At 41.3% G+C, this 19,291-nt stretch overlaps 1 protein-coding gene across 6 annotated transcripts in view; it reads left to right on the plus strand.

The window, feature by feature from the left end:
- Window positions 1-5,035: 5,035 nt before the first annotated feature.
- The window catches only part of LOC115135363 (kinesin light chain 1-like), a 53,674-nt gene continuing 39,418 nt past the window's right edge, over window positions 5,036-19,291 (plus strand). For 3 of the 6 annotated variants that reach the window (XM_029669988.2, XM_065023430.1, XM_029669989.2), the window contains exon 1: window positions 5,036-5,136. The gene's annotated coding sequence lies outside the window, so the exon portion shown is untranslated. Of the gene's footprint in view, window positions 5,137-11,329; window positions 11,630-19,291 lie in introns of those variants that run through there. The other 3 variants (XM_065023431.1, XM_065023432.1, XM_065023429.1) reach the window with 2 other exon arrangements.

Genomic DNA, 19,291 nt, shown 5'->3' on the forward strand with positions numbered 1-19,291 from the left:
ACCAAGTTGTAGAAACATCTCATGGATGATCAATGGAAACAGGATGCGCCTGTGCTCAATTTCGACTCTAATAGCAAAGGGTCTGAATACTTATGTAAAAAAGTTTTTTATTTGTAATAAATTAGCCAACATTTCTAAAAACCTTTGTCATTATGGGGTATTGTGTGCAGATTGCTAAGGATTTTTTAAAAATGTAATCAATTTTAGAATAAGGCTTTAATGTAAAAAAATGCAGAAAAAGTCAAGGGTTCTGAATACTTTACCGAAGGCACTGTATATCCTTTGCTTTTACTTCTAGTGCCATCCCAGAGATTACACCCTTGATAGGCGCCCAGCTTCGATGATCCACAGACAACACATTTCAATCCGATATCTTCTTGAAATGCAGAGCACGCTCCTTCTGTTCCATAGATACACAAAAAAATTAATAAGCCCACTTCTCGTTACGCACATCGACGACATCTCATCCAACACATCCAGAATTTTAATTGTCTTCAATCGGATCTCCCAGGTAACAACATCGATCCAAACCCTTACTCTGACTAAAGAAATATCTGAACTACGTTTGGATTTACTAGATTTCACGACCACTTTACTTCTCTTATTTTCTTTTGCATTCGCCACTGTAATCCAATTCTTCTCACTCTCATCTCCACTCGACACACCATCTGATTCAAACATAACATCCACTTCTGACATTTTCTCGGGAGGAGTTCCTTCTTTGGAGGATGCAGCTTTCAAAGATTTGACCTTTATTGGTTGACCTGTCACCTGTCATGATATGTTGCTTGTTTGTTTTTTGCTTTTGAAGCACTTTCCGGATGCTATGAAAAGCGAAATAGAAATGTAATTATTATTATTATATTTACTGATCACGAAAAGAATGCAGCTACTCTTCTTGCCCCCCAGCAGCCGAATCGAATGCTCTGTACCGTATTGGGATGTTTTATTGATAATGACCACATGGTTTGAGCAGAGGCTGCGCTCATAACAACTGAAAACTTGGAATTCCAAGTTGGAAACTTGGGCCTCTTTCTAGAGCTCTGACTTTCTGACCTGAATATCACTGACGTCATGACTTGACCTTGTTTTTTTCCAAGTTCCCAGCTGTTTTGAAAGCACTAAGAGGGAGGATAAACGTGAAAAATCTATCCCCACACTTCATGCCTACTCGGCACTAGCCTCCCATTGGAAACTACAGAAATCTTGGGTTAGTTAAAAAAATCTTTGATATTACTTAATGTACTGTAAGGCCAAACCAATTCCCCCTGAGAGATGGCTAAAGTGGATGCTGAGTTCGAATCAAGCAGCCCGTCGAGCAAAGTTGACTGGACAACTGCAGTGTCAAAAACTGGAACAAAAAGGAAATTGTCTAAAATTGAAGTGGAGGATACGTGTATGAATGATAATGAATCGTTCCTTGTTGGGATGTGTTTGTTGAGTAAGGATGCATATGTGGGAGACCCGTTTGAGGTGTTGAAAATGGTGAAGTGTGTGCTGGGAAAGGTTGAGTCTTTCAGAGGGTCTTATTTGGATTAGTTGTATTTCTGAAGAACAAGAGGAAGACTGCAGTGAGCCTCAAAAGAATCCTGACAACAAAAGTATTGTGCTTTGAACTTCAGAGCAGAGCACTCATCAAAGGAGTCATCTCAGGGGTGACGATGGATGTTCAGGTTGAATACCTGAAAATAATTCCTGGTGTGGTTGGTACCCAGCGTCTTACCCGTTGGGTGAATGGAGAAAAATAAGAAAATCTGTTGGTCCTGTTGTTTTTTTAATAAATAGCACCTACCTACGCATGTGAACCTTGGTTATGTAAGATACACTGTAAGAGCTTTCGTCGCCAAACCACTGCAGTGTAAAAAGAAGTAAGGATTTGGCCATGTTTCAAGTGGGTGCAGACAGACAGAGGATACTGAAGAACAATGTGTAGAAGGATGACAGTGTTGCAATCGTGGTAAGGATCATGACCCCAAGTTTCTGGAGTGCCTTCTAAGGTTGAAGGATATTGACGTAGCAAAGGTTAGAGCGGTCAATCGAATCTCCTATGCAGTTGAAATTAAAGAGTTGAGAAAACAAGTGAAGCTAGTGAAGATACGATTCCAGTCTCAAAGAACTCAAATAAACTGGACATTATTGTGGCTGTGGCAGAAAAGTTTGGGATTATACATCTGAAGACTTGTGTGTACTGGTGCCGGAAGACGGAGTGCCCTCCCAGGCTCCCTTGAGCCTGTGTAGGGATCAGATCTGATTTATTTTTAACAGAAAAGTTGTTTGATTTGTGGGGGGAAATCATGTTTCCATCCTGCACACTAGGTTGCGGGATGTACACTAAAGTCAAACGATTTTTACAACTATGGCTGTGTTCGAATACCCATACTAACATACTTAATGAGTATATAGTACATACTATTACTTCATTTCAGTATACTGTAAACAAACGGTATCCTTTCAGTAGAGCATACTAGCGCCACGCCTGTCTACTGGAAGTTGATGCTGTTGCTATGCAACCTCTCCCCAGATTGTGATTTCGGATGTGTTCATACATTTTATCTGGAGTGCCAGTTTGCGCTCTGGTTGTTTGTAAATTCATAGCTTTGTCAGATTGTCTGTTAGTAAATTCTGAGCGTTTCCCTCTCGAAGCGTTCAGAGCGCACACTGGACACTTTGGCAGAGGAGTAGGGTTTCTAGCTAGATACTTCCAGATACAAAGGAGAGAACACCTCACTCTGACCATTTTACTCACACTAGCAGAGCTGGTTAGGCTGTTTTCATGTTACCCAGGGCATTGGTGACTAACTGTGCTGCTGGCAACAATTTAATTACGCTTTTCACCAGCCATATCAAATTAAATCAAAACCAATTGTATTAGTCACATGCTCCGAATACAACAGGTGTAGACTTTACAGTAAAATGCTTACTTACAAGCCCCTAACCAACAATGCAGTTTAAAAAATATGAATCAGAATAAGAAATAAAAGTAACAAGTAGTTAAAGAGCAGCAGTAAAATAACAATAGCGAGACTATATACAGGGGGTACAGATACAGAGTCAATGTGCGGGGGCACCGGTTAGTCAAGGTAATTGAGGTAATATGTACATGTAGGTCGAGTTATTAAAGTGATATTAATAACAGAGAGTAGCAGTCGTGTAAAGGAGGGAGGGCAATGCAAATAGTCTGGGTTGCCATTTCATTAGATGTTCAGGAGTCTTATGGCTTGGGGGTAGAAGCTCTTTAGCAGCCTCTTGGACCTAGCCTTGGCGCTCTGGTTACCGCTTGCCTTTCGGTAGCAGAGAGAACAGTCTACAACTAGGGTGGCTGGAGTCTTTGACAATTTTAGGGCCTCCCTCTGAAACCGCCTGGTATAGAGGTCCTGGATGGCAGGTAGTTTGGCCACAGTGATGTACTGGACCGTACGTACTACCCTCTGTATTGCCTTGCGGTCGGAGGACGAGCAGTTGCCATACCAGGCAGTGATGCAACCAGTCAGGATGCTCTCGATGGTGCAGCTGTAGAACCTTTTGAAAATCTGAGGACCCATGCCAAATATGTTCAGTCTCCTGGGGGGGAAGAGGTTTTGTCGTGCCCTCTTCACGACTGTCTTGGTTTGCTTGGACCATGTTAGTTTGTTGGTGATGTGGACACAACAGCACTCTCAACCTACTCCACTACAGCCCCGTCGATGAGAATGGGGGCGTGCTCAGTCCTCCTTTTCCTGTAGTCCACAATCATCTCCTTTGTCTTGATCACGTTGAGGGAGAGGTTTTTGTCCTTGCACCACACGGCCAGGTCTCTGACCTCCTTCCTAAAGGCTGTCTCGTCATTGTAATCAGTGATCAGGCCTACCACTGTTGTGTCATCTGCAAACTTAATGATGGTGTTGGAGTCGTGTCTGCCGTACAGTTATGAGTGAACAGGGAGTACAGGAGGGGACTGAGCACGCACCCCTGAGGGGCCCCTGTGTTGAGGATCAGCATGGTGGGTGTCTTGTTCCCTACCCTTACCACCTGGGGGCGGCCCGTCAGGAAGTCCAGGATCCAGTTGCAGAGGGTGTTTAGTCCCAGGGTCCTTATTGATTATTGATGGGCTTTGAGGGCACTATGGTGTTGAATGCTCAGCAGGTGTTGAGTGTTAGTAAATTCATCAGTTATTCTGCGCTCTGGCACACTAATAAGAGAGTGCTCTGAAATCGGAGTAGATAGCTAAGAGCGAATTTATGTCCATTGAGAACGCACAACAACTTTAGCACTTAGCTAAGAATGACGTGGATAATCAAGTCAATAAACGTTGGATATTTTATTTAACCAGGCAAGTCAGTTAAGAACAAATTCTTATTTACAATGACGGCCTACACCTAATGGGACTACCAATCACGGCCAGATGTGATACAGTCTGGATTCGAACCAGGACTGTAGTGATGCCTCTTGCACTGAGTTGCAGTGCCTTAGTGGCGCAGCAGTCTATTAGATAGCATATAGTTAATATACTGGCAAGTTCAATGTATTTGTAGCCAACTAACGTTAGGTAGCTAGCTAACAGTACCTACTGCTGTTATGATATGCTATGCGGTTTGTACACATGTGTAGCATAACTTACTTGAAAAGTCATTACTTTATTACATTGCTCAACATTTTCTTAATATTTGTCATAATTAGTTAAAGCAATGAATTTGTATGCCGTCTTGTGGGACTTTTGCCATATTCTTCAAATCTGATAACTTTGTGAAGCCACGCCAATTTTCTGAACATTTGCATTATGGGCCCTAAAAGCACGGAAACAGTGTCCACTGCTTGTATACTTCGTATTTTGGCGAATGTAGTACGACATCCGGGAACTTTTGGCATACTAACTCCAGTCATACTATTACCATTAAGCATACTACATGCTCAATTTACGTCACGAATAGTACGGTCTGTGCGGTTACAATGAGTATTCGAACAATGAGTATTCTGTGGGTAAAGTGCGCGAACGCCAACATACAGAAGAAGAACAATAACCCATACTCCGCCCAGCAAACTGGTGAAAACAAAATATGACGTAATTTTACCCCTACGCAAAGCCTGCTGGGAGCATACGCTTTCCAGAGGACATTTTGGATTTAAAGGGACTGGTCCAGCTGTTAGTCTCAGCTCTCGGTGAGTCCAAGTTCGATATTATTATTTTTTTTTCTTCAAGTCAATGTGTGACTGCCATAAACGTATATTATTAGAATAAGTCATGTCACTCAATTATTGTGGTTTGCTGGTGATTTACAGTTTATTCTCATAGGTTGTGGTGAAACCATTGTCTAGCTTGATAATGCTAGCAAACATTCATTAGATAACGTTAGCTTTCTCTGAATTGGCGTGAAGCATTTCGCATTGTTTTTGTAGCAATCAATTTTAACGCATTATGTATGTTCTAGTAGCTACCTATAATCTTCATGGATAAAATAGGCTGCTAAGTGGTATAACCAAATATTTAGTCATTGTTCTAGCTGTGGTATAACTACTACAGCTACGATTGGAAGTGAATTTTTCGTAGCAGGTAAGGAGAAGTTACACAGTAGATAATGAACCTAGCTAACTAGGTGAATTAGGTTAAGGTTAGGAAAAGGGTTAGCGAAAATGCTCTCCTAACCTGATACGAAAAGTCACTACCAGCCGTAGTTGTACTCAATCAATGCACCGTTCAAAACAACTGGGAACTTGAATATCTCCGACTTAAGTGATTTGAACGGTTATCCAACTCGAACTTGGACCTCTTTCTAGAGCTCCGACTTCAAGATAAAGGACGTAATTATTTGACCTTGTATTTTTCCAAGTTCCCTGTTGGATAACCGTTCCCTGTTCCCTGAACGCAGCTAGTGGTTGTGACTAGTGCCATTTATACATATTTTTTTCTCATTTTGTCATCAGTTTCTAAACCAAGAGATGCAGCATCACAATACTTCCAGGAATGGTTGTGATTCAGGCTAAAGCCATGTTCGCGTTGGCAGTTTGAAGTGACTCCAATCCTATTTATTTGCATATTGGAATCTTATTTTTCCTGCAGTCTTAACATCCAAAATAGCACATGGAATTGTATATTTCAAGCCACATTTCAAAACATCTTAATAGGAAATCTAGCCTCAGATACATATCTGATTGATTTTTCCGCAAGTTTTTTTTAGGTTATTTAGCATATCTTGTTGCTTGCTAGCTACTCAAATAAAATGGTATTTGTCACATGCGCCGAATACAACAACCTTACCATGAAATGCTTACTTACATGTCTTTAACCAACAACGGCAGTTTAAGAAAATATTTAGCAAATAAACGAACAAAAGTTGCACCAAATAACAATACTGGGGCTATATACAGGGGTACCGGTACCGAGCCAATGTTCGGGGGTACAGGTTAGTCAGTAATTTGTACATGTAGGTAGGGGTAAAGTGACTATGCAAAGATAATAAACAGCGAGTAGCAGCAGTGTAGCCTTTTTGGATTAATTGGTTAAGCAGTTGTCGGTGATCAGGCCTACCACCATTGTCGTCAACAAACTGTGATGGTGTTGGAGTGCTTGCCCACACAGTTGTGGGTGAACAGGGAGTACAGGAGGGGACTAAGCACATACCCCTGAGGAGCCCCAGTGTTGCGGAGCAGCGTGGTAGATGTGCTGTTGCCTACACTTACCGCCTGTCAGGAAGTTCAGGATCCAGTTGCAGAGGGAGGTGTTTAGTCCCAGGGTCCTTAGCTTAGTGATGAGCTTAGTGGGCGCTATGGTGTTGAACGCTGAGCTGTAGTCAATGAACAGCATTCTCACATAGGTGTTCCTTTTGTCCAGGTGGGAAAGAGCAGTATGGAGGGCGATTGAGATTGTGTCATCTGTGGTATGCAAAATTGGATTGGGTTTCTGGGATGATGGGTTTGTGAGCCATAACCAGCCTTGCAAAGCACTTCAAGGCTACTGACGCTAGTCATTTAGGCAGGTTACATTCTCTTTATTGGGCACAGGGACTATGGTGGTATGCTTGAAACATGCAGATATTAGACTCTGTTAGGGAGAGGTTGAACATGTCAGTGAAGACGCTGTATTAGACTAAGCATAGGTGATTTGATGTTGAAATTGTGCTGGAATAGTGGAGGCAGCTCCTGTTTTCTTTACGACTTACGGTAACTCTCTTTTAAATCAATAGTTTAGTGGTCCGAAAATGTTAGGAACATTAACTTGCTTGTCCATGCTGTAGGTCATGTTACTGTACATGCAATATGCTTTGTGTACTTCACTGGACAGAGGTTGTTATCCAGTTTTGTGATAAAACAAAGGTGTGGTTGAATTTATTCGGCCACTGTCTTATTGTGTCGGCCTTTAGACCTATATATCACGGGTCACAAGGCATATGAATTTAAAGGTTATAGAGAGAACAATATTTGCCTGTCTTCATATCTGTGCATATGAAGTCAACCATCACTATATTGTAAACAAACAATACGTGTACAGAGAAGCCAACGAATATGCTGTGCCATCATATTTTATCTGTGAGGCCACTGTCTGTACTACAGAGAGAGCACAGTGTCTACCAGCCTACCTCAAACAGACCCCATCAAACCTGCCATATGTGGAAAAAGCTTCCCTAAAGCGGTCTGGCAGGGGCTTGTAGGGCAGATTATTGAATTGGAGCTGTGTCATGGGCACTTCCCTCTCAGCTGTCCCATGTCCTGCCACACCTTCCCAGTTGGCTGACGTTTCTTTGTGTCTCTGGTACCACTAGGGAGGAAGAGATATGTGTGTGTGTGTGTGTGTGCGCAGTAAACAGGAAGATTTAATTATCTACTGGTGTTCAGCAGCCAGAGCAAGCGGACAGGAAATGCTTCTCTGGAGAGATGGTACAGAGGTCTTGGTTTCAGTCAAACTGGCTTGTTTTTGCAGTGCTATTGTTCTCTCTTTTTATTGTTGTAACAAATAGTAATTTTAAGATTAATCTCATAGCCTATTGATGTTTTGGCTATACCATGGGTGGTGAGTTAGTTCAAAGCTGAGATGTCAGGCTAAAGCGTACCACACCCAAACAGCAGGGTGACATGTATTGTCAATAATCTTGCCCTGGAGGCAGCTTTGCGAAGTGGCCACTAGCCGGAGTCAACCAGCCACAAAATCATAAAATAAGATTTGAAACCTAACCTTAACCACACTGCTAACCCTAATGCCTCACCTTAAATTAAGACTGAAAAGCACATTTTTAGTTTTCATACATTTTTACAATATAGCCCATTTTTTTTTACTTTGTAGCCGGCCCATCTGGTGGAAATCGCTCAGTTCTGCCTCCAGGGCAGGATTCAAGACAGACGTCAACCTGCACCCAAACACTCACTATCAACTAAAAGTAGATTAGTTGTTATTTTTGCTTATGTGCTTATGTTTCTAGCTCCAACAGTGCAGTAATACCTAGAAATACACACACAATCCAAAATCGTAAAGTAAATAAATATAACAAATTCATAATGTATTAGAATAAGCAATGTTGGTCCGTAATATACGGTACCAGTCAAAAGTTTGGTCACGCCTACTCATTCCAGAGTTAATTTATTTGTACTATTTTTCTACATTGTAGAATAATAGTGAAGACATCAAAACTATGGAATAACACATGGACTCGTGTAGTAACCCAAAAAAGTGTTAAACAAATCACAAATAAATTCGATATTCTTCAAATTAGAGGTCGACCGATTAATCGGAAATTGGTATTTTTGGACACCGATTTTGCAGAATTATTATATATTTTTTTATGCCTTTATTTAACTAGGCAAGTCAGTTAAGAACACATTCTTATTTTCAATGACTGCCTAGGAACGGTGGGTTAACTGCCTCGTTCAGGGGCAGAACGACAGATTTTCACTACAACGCAATATAACGACCTGCCTCTTGTTGCACTCCAACACTTACGCGAATGCAGTAAGCCAAGGTAAGTTGCTAGCTAACATTAAACTTAGCTTATAAAAAAACTATTAATCAATCATAATCACTAGTTAACTACACATGGCTTATGATATTCCTAGATATTATCTAGCGTGTCATGCGTTGCGTATAATCTGACTGAGCATATAAGTATCTAAGTATCTGACTGAGCGGTGGTAGGCAGAAGCAGGCGTGTAAACATGAATTCAAACAGCACTTTCGTGCGTTTTGCCAGCAGCTCTTCGTTGTGCGTCAAGCATTGCGCTGTTTATGACTTCAAGCATATCAACTCCCGAGATTAGGCTGGTGTAACCGAAGTGAAATGGCTGGCTAGTTAGCGCTCGCTAATAGCGTTTCAAACGTCACTCACTCGCTCTGTGCCTTGGAGTGGTTGTTCCTCTTGCTCTGCATGGGTAACGCTGCTTCGAGGGTGGCTGTTGTCGTTGTGTTCCTGGTTCGAGCCCAGGGAGGAGAGGAGAGGGACGGAAGCTATACTGTTTCACTGGCAATACTAAAGTGCCTATAAGAACATCCAATAGTCAAAGGTTAATGAAATACAAATGGTATAGAGAGAAATAGTCCTATAATAACTACAACCTAAAACTTCTTACCTGGGAATATTGAAGACTCATGTTAAAAGGAACCACCAGCTTTCATATGTTCTGAGCAAGGAACTTTAACGTTAGCTTTCTTACATGGCAAATATTTCACTTTTACTTTCTTCTCCAACACTTTGTATTTGCATTATTTAAACCAAATTGAACATGTTTTGTTATTTATTTGAGGCTAAATTGATTTTATTGATGTTATATTAAGTTAAAGTAAGTGTTCATTCAGTATTGTTGTAATTGTCATTATTACAAATCAAATAAATTGGCCAATTAATCGGTATCTGCTTGTTTGGTCCTCCAATAATCTGTATCGGTGTTGAAAAATCATAATCCGTCGACCTCTACTTCAAATAGCCACTGTTTGCCTGGACAGCTTTGCACACTCTTGGCATTTTCTCAACCGGCTTCATGAGGTGAGGAATGCATTTCAATTAACAGGTGTGCCTTGTTAATTTGTGGAATTTCTTTCCTTCTTCATGTGTTTGAGTCAATCAGTTGTGGGAAGGTAGTCCTATTTGGTAAAAGACCAAGTCCGGATTATAGCATGAACAGCTCAAATAAGTGAATAGAAACGACAGTTCATTACTTTAAGACATGAAGGTCAGTCATTCTGGAAAATGTAAAGTTTAAGTGCAGTCACAAAAACTAACAAGCGCTATGATGAGAGGACCGCCACAGGAAAGGAAGACCCAGAGTTACCTCTGCTGCGGAGGACATGTTCATTAGGTTTACCAGCCTCAGAAATTGACAATTAACTGCACCTCAGATTGCAGCCCAAATAAATGTTCAGAGTTCAACATACACATCTCAACATCAACAGTTGAGTTCTCATTTGTAACTGCGACCTGGCCAAGATAAAGCAAAGCAGACTGCGTGAATCAGGCGTTCATGGTCTAATTTCTGCGAAGAAACCACTACTAAAGGACATCAATAAGATGAAGAGACTTGCTTGGACCAAGAAACATGAGCAATGGACATTAGACCGGTGAAATCTGTCCTTTGGTCTGATGAGTCCAAATGTGAGCTTTTTGCTTCCAACCACCGTGCCTTTGTGAGACGCAGAGTAGGTGAACGGATGATCTCTGCATGTGTGGTTCCCACCATGGAGGTGGGGGTGCTTTGCTGGTGACACTGTCAGTGATTTATTTAGAATTCAAGGAAAAAATTAACCAGCATGGCTACCACAGAATTCTGCAGCGAGACTCCATATAAGCCAGTGACCTTGATCTGTGCAGCCAATAGCCCAAAAAAACTATCTGGGGAATTACTTTTAATGCTATATTTATATTAAATGTAGCAATTATATGACAAGGGAACAACATTCCCACTTCTTTCATTATCAATAACAAAATGTTGCCCATATTATTGATGCAGAATGTCAAACTATAATAACCAAAATAGCACTGCCAATAGCTTTATATTGAAAATACTGTGATTGAAGAAAAAATTGTAGTTCGCCTACTGTAGCCTAGGCAATGTGTTTGTGTATTCTTTGTGGCCTGAATGTCTGTTTTTGTTAAATAGCCTGCGTTTTGTCTGCATGACCTTACTCCACCTGGATAATGGTATGTGAATGTGAACTGGCAAAACGTGCCCAAACCTGTGCGTGCAGATTCCCAATATTGCTAGTGTTTTGTGCATGGTGGTGGCTGCTGCGGAGCAGAGACAGTGTCTGCTCTCTTGATCAGGACAGCGCCCTCTCCCCTCCCCCTACCCCCACCTGACCTGCTCCTCTGTGAGGGTGGGGCTCCACACTCTGATGCCTGCTCCGTCACCACATGCTGAGGCTGGCTGTTCTCAGTCAGTGGGAAGGTCACAGTCCTGCAGGCACAGAGCTCTCCCATCCTCTCCACCACAGACACACACTCCTTCCTTTCTATCCCTGCCCTGCCTAGCTGTTTCCATCCATTCAGCGATTCTCTTCCCTCACCCAAAGGAGCCTCACTCAGTCTCTTTCTGTTTGGATTAACCTTCGTCTTTCTGTGATGCTGTTGCTACGGTGACTGTGCTCGGGGTCTATTGCTGGTGACGGAGTCATTATTTCAACAGCCTGTCCTTGTGTCGAGCGATGAGGATCTGATCATCTGTTGCCGAAACAGAGGTTGGTTTTCTGATCCACCGAGTTAGCTTTATTTCAACGTCGGTACATATTAACGGTACAGGGACTTAATAGATTGTGTTTAGTGCCAGTGTTTAGGAATCACTCTTGGACCAGGAAATTTTGGGATGAGGTTTCTTATGAAACACATTTTCTCGGCGTTTTAAATGGTTTTCTCTGCGTCTGGTTATTTTTCTGCTGGAATGTTTAGATGTGGGCCTTTCTACGTCGTCCATGTCAAGTTAACTGAAAACACTGGGGAGATGTTTTGATAACCATATGTCTGATTAGTGTCACGTCTAGAAAAATACTGCCAACATGTCATTTAGCCAAGTATTTTGCCTGAAGAATGTTCTGATGGAAATTATACTCACTGATTTTCTTCTGTGTGATTTAGATTAGACCTAGGTTAAAAATCGGTAAAGTTTGTTCCTAAGTTAGATGTAAGCATCAGGATAATTACGTAGGACTTGATTCATCTAACCTTTCTTCTACAATGTAGCTACTTTGCTTGAACTGCTTGGATATCATCATTAGCACATGGGCCACCATCTCCCACTTTTCTTATCCCATCTGCTTATTAACAGAACTAGCAAGTCTTTAGCCTACATATGGGCAGGAGTAGGCTATCATGCAGGGACCTGCAGTGTGGTGTAACTAACGAGCATCGCTTTCTCATTAGGAGTGGCGCGTGATAGCCAGTGTTTTCGCTAATAGGTGTCAGCATGTCTAAGCATGCCCGCAAACTATTGTAGTAGCTACTGTACTGTGCAAACTTCATTGCCTCAGATAAACCTACAATGGAATTCCTTGGCACCCTGATAGGGGATTATAGACCTGCTCTGACTTGAGGGTGTCATTTTATATATAATGGCTAACTGCACATGGACTAACATCTTCCGCAGGTAACACCTCACAAATCAACTGTTTTGATTATGCAGAGGTTGTTGATTCTGCTCTTCACAAGTCTTTCGTGTCACCCCCCCAAAAAAAATTGCGCTTAGAACAGGGCACTCCAACCCTGTTTCTGGAGAGTTATCCTCCTGTAGGTGTTCTCTCCACCCTAATCTAGTGCAACTGGATTCTAACAATTAGCTTTTTAGCTTTTTGATAAGCTGACTCAGGTTAGTTACAACAGGGGTTGAAACAAGCCTTACAGGAGGGCAGCTCTCCAGGAACAGGGTGGAGAGCCCTGCACTAGAGCCTACTTTACCATAATCACTGGAGACCCTCTGGTGCTGGTATGGAAAAAGGTAATGAACGCTACTTGCTTGTATCTATTAGACCACCTTAGTACCTGGTAATCAATGGTAATGACTAGGTCACATTGTAAACAAAAAAAATAAAACCCCCCAAAAAAACACTTGTTTGGAAAGAATATAGCCTAGGCCTAGAAATGTATTCTGGTATGTGATTGTCTAATGCTTACCCTACAAAGCAACTTACCCCCTTCCCTAACGCAGGTTGGCATTTATTGGGATGACTCCAGTACTGGAGGCAGCACTGCAGTGGTCACGAGCTGGTACAGCCACAAAGTCATAACATCTGATTTTAAACGTAACCTTAACCACAGTGCTATGCCTAACCCTAACCTTAAATTATCATGTTTTCATACATTTTTATAGTATAGGCAATTTTTATTTTGCAACTGGCCGATCTAACAGAAATCGCTCAGTTCTGCCTCCTGGGAAATACTCATGACAAACTTCAACTTGCCTCCCAAACTCATTTTTTTTTGTTGGTTATTTTGCATTTTAAATGGTTGGATTCTAGATGAGTCCTTACATACCAGTATGAATTCTGTTTGAGCTTTCACAGCTCTTGATGATCTAATAGCCATTTACTGGAGTAGCTAGAAGTCCTTGCTAGAGCAATCATACCTCAAGGGGGTTTGTTCTTACACTGTTGCACAGTGATGCCTTACCGCTTGAAACAATAGCTCACGCCCTTTTTGTTGTCTGAGACCCTGGTTAGTCTGTCACTGCTATGAGCCTCTGAGACGTGTATCCTTTCATCACTAGCAGTGGAAGTCTCACAGTGAGACTTTATTAGCCCCAACAGCCTGATTTGTGAATGTGTTTCCTCGTTTGAGCTCAAATAGCACAGAGATATTAGCTTGGGAAGCTTTGAGCACCACATCAACCAGAAACATAGCCTTAGCTTCTGTGGCACTGCTGTTTCATGTTTGTAATCCCTTTTTTCCCTTTCAGTGCAACCTTGGTGAGAGGCTTGTAATATTCTCTCACTCTATCCAGTGTTTCTCTAAATCCCCCTTCTCCTCCGTTCACTGGATTAAAGTTTGTGTTTGCACGTGTGTGTGTGTGTGTGTGTTAGCAGTTCATTTTCAAAATCTACCCTAATCGTTTGGCTCCTCCTGGCTTAGTTTGACTGTCATTTTCTGTTCAGGTAGAAATTTGTCATATAGCCTAGGCAAGGGGAATTATACAGTCATTTTGTTTGTAAAGCAAGATAAGGCCTATAGACTACTAGCCTATGCAAAGTTATTGTTCGCACACAGCCACATCCTTCACTGCCACTGACGTTTTAACCTTCGATAAGAAGTCAAACTCCTGGAGTCCAGCCCACCCACTGGGGAGTCAGGCCCACCCAATCACATTGCGCAACAACAAAAAAACGTTTTTTTTATGCTCTACTTGTCAGTGTTCCAAATGGGACATTTTATTTATTTTTACCTAAATGTGCAAACACCATCAGAATTCATAGCAGTGCACTGAAATGACATTCACTCTCATGGGATGGGTGGCCAAAAATAAGCTAAAAGCCACACCTGCAATAAGCCACAAATATGACTGCATTAAGGCATATGTTACTGTGCTTCTTTGGCTGTATGCACCATGCCACTGCCTACTTAATTTGTTCACTTAGCAAACAAAACTGCTCATAATCCATTGCCTTTATCACTGTCAACACACACCTATAATTGAACTTTAATTAGCTTTAAAACAGCACTATTTTCTCTCAGCTTCATGGCAAAATGTGTAGAATTGCATGAGATTAGCTATAAAACTGCAAATGTTTCTCTTTGCCCAATGGCAAAATGTGTAGAAGTCAGAGGTTCTGGCTATGCTACTGCTGGAGTCACCTGGTATTTCATTAGCCTACAGGATTAGCCTGTAGTTGCAAAGAAGCAGGTTTTGCAGGTTTCTTGTCTTGAAAAGTAAACACACCTTGATGTAAGCTACCACGCTATTTCTGTACATTTTGTAGGCAATTCTAGCACTCCTAAAAACATGTTTCATCTTGTCTCCTGACTGGCTTCATTTTGAGACTTTTTAAAAACGTTTCCTGTTCATTCATGGCCCGGCCCTTCTGAGATACACATAAGTATGTGGACACCCCTTCAAATTAGTGGATTCGGGCTATTTCAGTCAACTGTTGCTGACAGGTGTATAAAGTCCAGCACACTGACTTCAACCGCATCGAACACCTTTGGGATGAATTGGAACGCTGACTGCGACCCAGGCCTACTCGCCCAACATCAGTGCCCGACTTCACTAATGTTCTTGTAGCTGAATGGAAGCAAGTTCCCGCAGCAATGTTCCAACATCTAGTGGAAACTCTTCTGAGAAGAGTGGAGGCTGGAATAGAAGCAAAGGGGGACCAACTCCATATTAATGCCCATGATTTTGGAATGAGATGTTTGACAAGCAGGTGACCACATAGTTTTGGTCATGTAGTGTATGTCTAGACCGTGTCCTCTCTTTGCAATTTAACTGCATTAAACCCTTTACAGTGATGTTATTTTGATTTTTACACATTGTCAGGTCCCGGTCTTTCAAAGATAAAGGGACATTTCTTTTTTTGCCGAGTTTTTATATATATATATATATACACACACACTTTTTTTTTTTTGTCCCTTTTAAAACAGATTATGATAGAAACATGAGATTGGGTCACTGGTTTTCTTAGGTGACTGACTACACAAACATTATTTTACCCATTGGTCAAAAGATGTTTGATTGGACACCCGACACATGTGGACTGCGACATTTTCTAAGGTCATACTCTGCTCCTTTCTGTACTGGGGACTTCAGGCACTTTTGACAGATCAGTTAGCTCTACAACAACTATCTGCAATATGTTTAAACCATAAGAAAGTGTGAATGTGGTCAAAACAATGTTGCAGGAACAGTGACCTCTCTTAAAGACTTTCATACATGAAACACCTTAATGCCTCACTACCAAAATCTTCTTTAATATAGCACAGTCTTATGACTGGCACCTAGTGTAGGCTTAAACAGCTTGGCAAATTCCAGAAAATTATGTCATGCTTTAGAAGCTTCGGATAGGCTAAATGACATAATTTGAGTCAATTGGATGTGTACCCGTGGATGTATTTCAAGGCCTACCTTCAAACTCGGTGCCTCTTTGCTTGACATCATGGGAAAATCAAAAGAAATCAACCAAGACACCAACAGAAATTTGTAGACCTTCACAAGTCTGGTTCATCCTTGGGTGCAATTTCCAAACGCCTGAAGGTACCACGTTCATCTGTGCAAACAATAGTACGCAAGTATAAACACCTTGGGACCACACAGCCGCCATACCACTCAGGAAGGAGATGCGTTCCGTCTCTTAGAGATGAACGTATTTTAGTGCGAAAAGTGCAAATCAATCCCAGAACAACAGCAAAGGACCATGTGAAGATGCTGGAGGGAACGGGTACAAAAGTATCTATATCCACTGTAAAATGAGTCCTATATTAACATAACTTGAGAGGCTGCTCAGCAAGGAAGAAGCCACTGCTCCTTAACCTTCATAAAAAAGCCAGACTATGGTTTGCTACTGAACATGGGGACAACGAAAGTACTTTTTGGAAAAATGTCCTCTGGTCTGATGACACAAAAATAGAACTGTTTGGCCATAATGACCATTTTATGTTTGGAGGAAAAAGGGGATGCTTGCAACCCCAAGAACACCATCCCAACCGTGAAGAACGGGGATGGCAGCATCATGTTGTGGGGGTGCTTTGCTGCAGTAGGGACTGGTGCACTTCACAAAATAGATGGCTTCATGAGGGAGGAAAATTATGTGAATATATTGAAGCAACCTCTCAAGACATCAGTCAGGAAGTTAAATCTTGCTCGTGAATTAATCTTCCAAATTAACAATGACCCCAAACATACTTCCAAAGTTGTGGCAAAATGGCTTAAAGACAACAAAGTCAAGGTATGGGAGTGGCCATCACAAAGCCCTGACCTCAATCCTATAGAACATTTGTGGGCAGAACTGAAAAGCGTGTGTATGCAAGGAGGCCTACAGACCTGACTCAGTTGTACCAGCTCTGTCAGGAGGAATGGGCCAAACTTCACCCAACTTATTGTGGGAAGCTTGTGGAATGCTTCCCAAAACATTAGACCCAAGTGAAACAATTTCAAGGCAATGCTACCAAATACTAATTGAGTGTATGTAAACTTCTGACCCACTGGGATGTGATGAAATGAATAAAAGCTGTAATTCTCTCTACAATTATTCTGACATTTCACATTCTTAAAATAAAGTGGTGATCCTAACTGACCTAAAACAGGGGATTTAAACTAGGATTAAATGTCAGGAATTGTGAAAAACCGAGTTTAAATGTATTTGGTTAAGGTGTATGTAAACTTCCGACTTCAACTGTATCTGTCATTTTAAGTGACCTGACCATCCATTCCTCCTACTGCTCATGATTCATGCCGTCCACTCTGTGTCCGCTATCCATGACCGAGTCAGCCAGTCATTCAGTCAGGCAGGGGGAGGCCTTCCTGAGCCTGTCACTGAAGTCCACAGCCTGGCTAGACGGACACCCTCCATAAGGCTCCATCTGTGTTAGAGGTTGACGGATTTATGATTTTTCAACGCCGATACCGATTTTATTGGAGGGCCAAAAAAAGCCGATACCAATTTAATCAGACGATAAAAAAAAATGTGTGTGTATATATATATATATGTATTTGTAGTAATGACAATTACAACAATACTGAATGAACAATGACCACTTTTATTCTAACTTAATATAATACATCAATTTAGTCTCAAATAAATAATGGAACATGTTCAATTTGGTTTAAATAATGCAAAAACACAGTGCAATATGTGCTGTGTAAAAAAAAAAGAAGCTAATGTTTAAATTCCTTGCTCAGAACATGAGAACATATAAAAGCCAGTGGTTCCTTTTTTAACACTAGTCTTCAGTATTTCCAGTTAAGGTGTTTTAGGTTGTAGTTATTATAGGAATTATGACATGTCGACTATTTCTCTATACCACTTGTATTTCATATACCTTTCACTATTGGATGTTCTCATAGGAACCTCAGTATTGCCAGCCTAATCTCGGGAGTTCATAGGCTTGAAGTCATAAACAGCGCTGTGCCTCAAGCATTGCTAAGAGCTGCTGGCAAGCGCAGTAAAGTGCTGTTTGAATGAATGCTTACAAGCCTGCTGCTGCCTACCACCGCTCAGTCAGACTGCTCTATCAAATATCAAATCATAGACTTAATTATAATAAACACACAGCAATACGAGCTTTTGGTCATTAATATGGTCAAATCTGTAAACTATCATTTCGAAAACAAAACGTTTATTCTTTCAGTGAAATACGGAACCGTTCCGTATTTTATCGAACGGGTGGCAACCTTATGTCTAAATATTGCTGTTAATTTGCACAACCTTCAATGTTATGTCATAATTATGTAAAATACGGTCTTTGTTAGGAGGCCAAAACTACTGCATATACCCTGACTCTGCTTGCACTGAACACGAGCAGTGACAATTTCTCTAGTAAATATTGCCTGCTAACATTTGTTTAAAGAAATATACTTGTGTATTGATTTTAAGAAAGGCAGTGATGTTTATGGGTAGGTACATTTGTGCAACGATTGTGCTTTTTTTCCGCAAATGCGCTTTTTGTTAAATCATCACCTTTTTGGCAAAGTTGAAGTTGACTGTGATTCGGTGATAAATTTACAGGCACCGCTTTAATTATATGCAACGCAGGACAAGCTAGTTAACCTAGTAATATCATCAACCATGTGTAGTTAATTAGTGATAGTTTTTTTTATAAGTTTAACGCTAGCTAGCAATTTACCTTGGCTCCTTGCATCCACAAGGTCCTTTTGATGCTGCACTCGTGTAACAGGTGGTCAGCCTGCCACGCAGTCTCCTCGTGGATTGCAATGTAATCGGCGTCCAAAAAGGCAGATTACCGATTGTTATGAAAACTTGATATCGGCCCTAATTAATCAGCCATGCCGATTTAATTGGTCAACCTCTAATCTGTGTGCCCTCAGTCCACAGCCGGCCAACTGCAGCCCTGTCCTGCTCTGAACCTGGTGTTATTGGGATTGGCCCAAAGCATTCCCGCCTGCCAGCCTATCCACTAGAATTTGCCTATCCCATTCTCCCCCACGGCTGTTCATCATGGAAAGCAGGTCTATAGACAAGTTCACCTTCCACATACTGTAGTGTACATGAAGTCTATACAAATTATAGGAATAAGAGCAGCTGAGAAGTAAACAAGGCCAGTGTTACAGCCTACAGGCCTACAGTTTGTAAAGAATTTTTGTCTTTTCTGTTTTTGCATACAATTTTCTTAATTGTTTTGCCGTTGTAGTTATCTGTGATAAGGCTGGGTCTAACATTCTTCTATCAAGGCCACACAGAACA

This window comes from Oncorhynchus nerka, linkage group LG10, assembly GCF_034236695.1.
Source record: "Oncorhynchus nerka isolate Pitt River linkage group LG10, Oner_Uvic_2.0, whole genome shotgun sequence".
Taxonomy (NCBI): Eukaryota; Metazoa; Chordata; class Actinopteri; order Salmoniformes; family Salmonidae; genus Oncorhynchus; species Oncorhynchus nerka.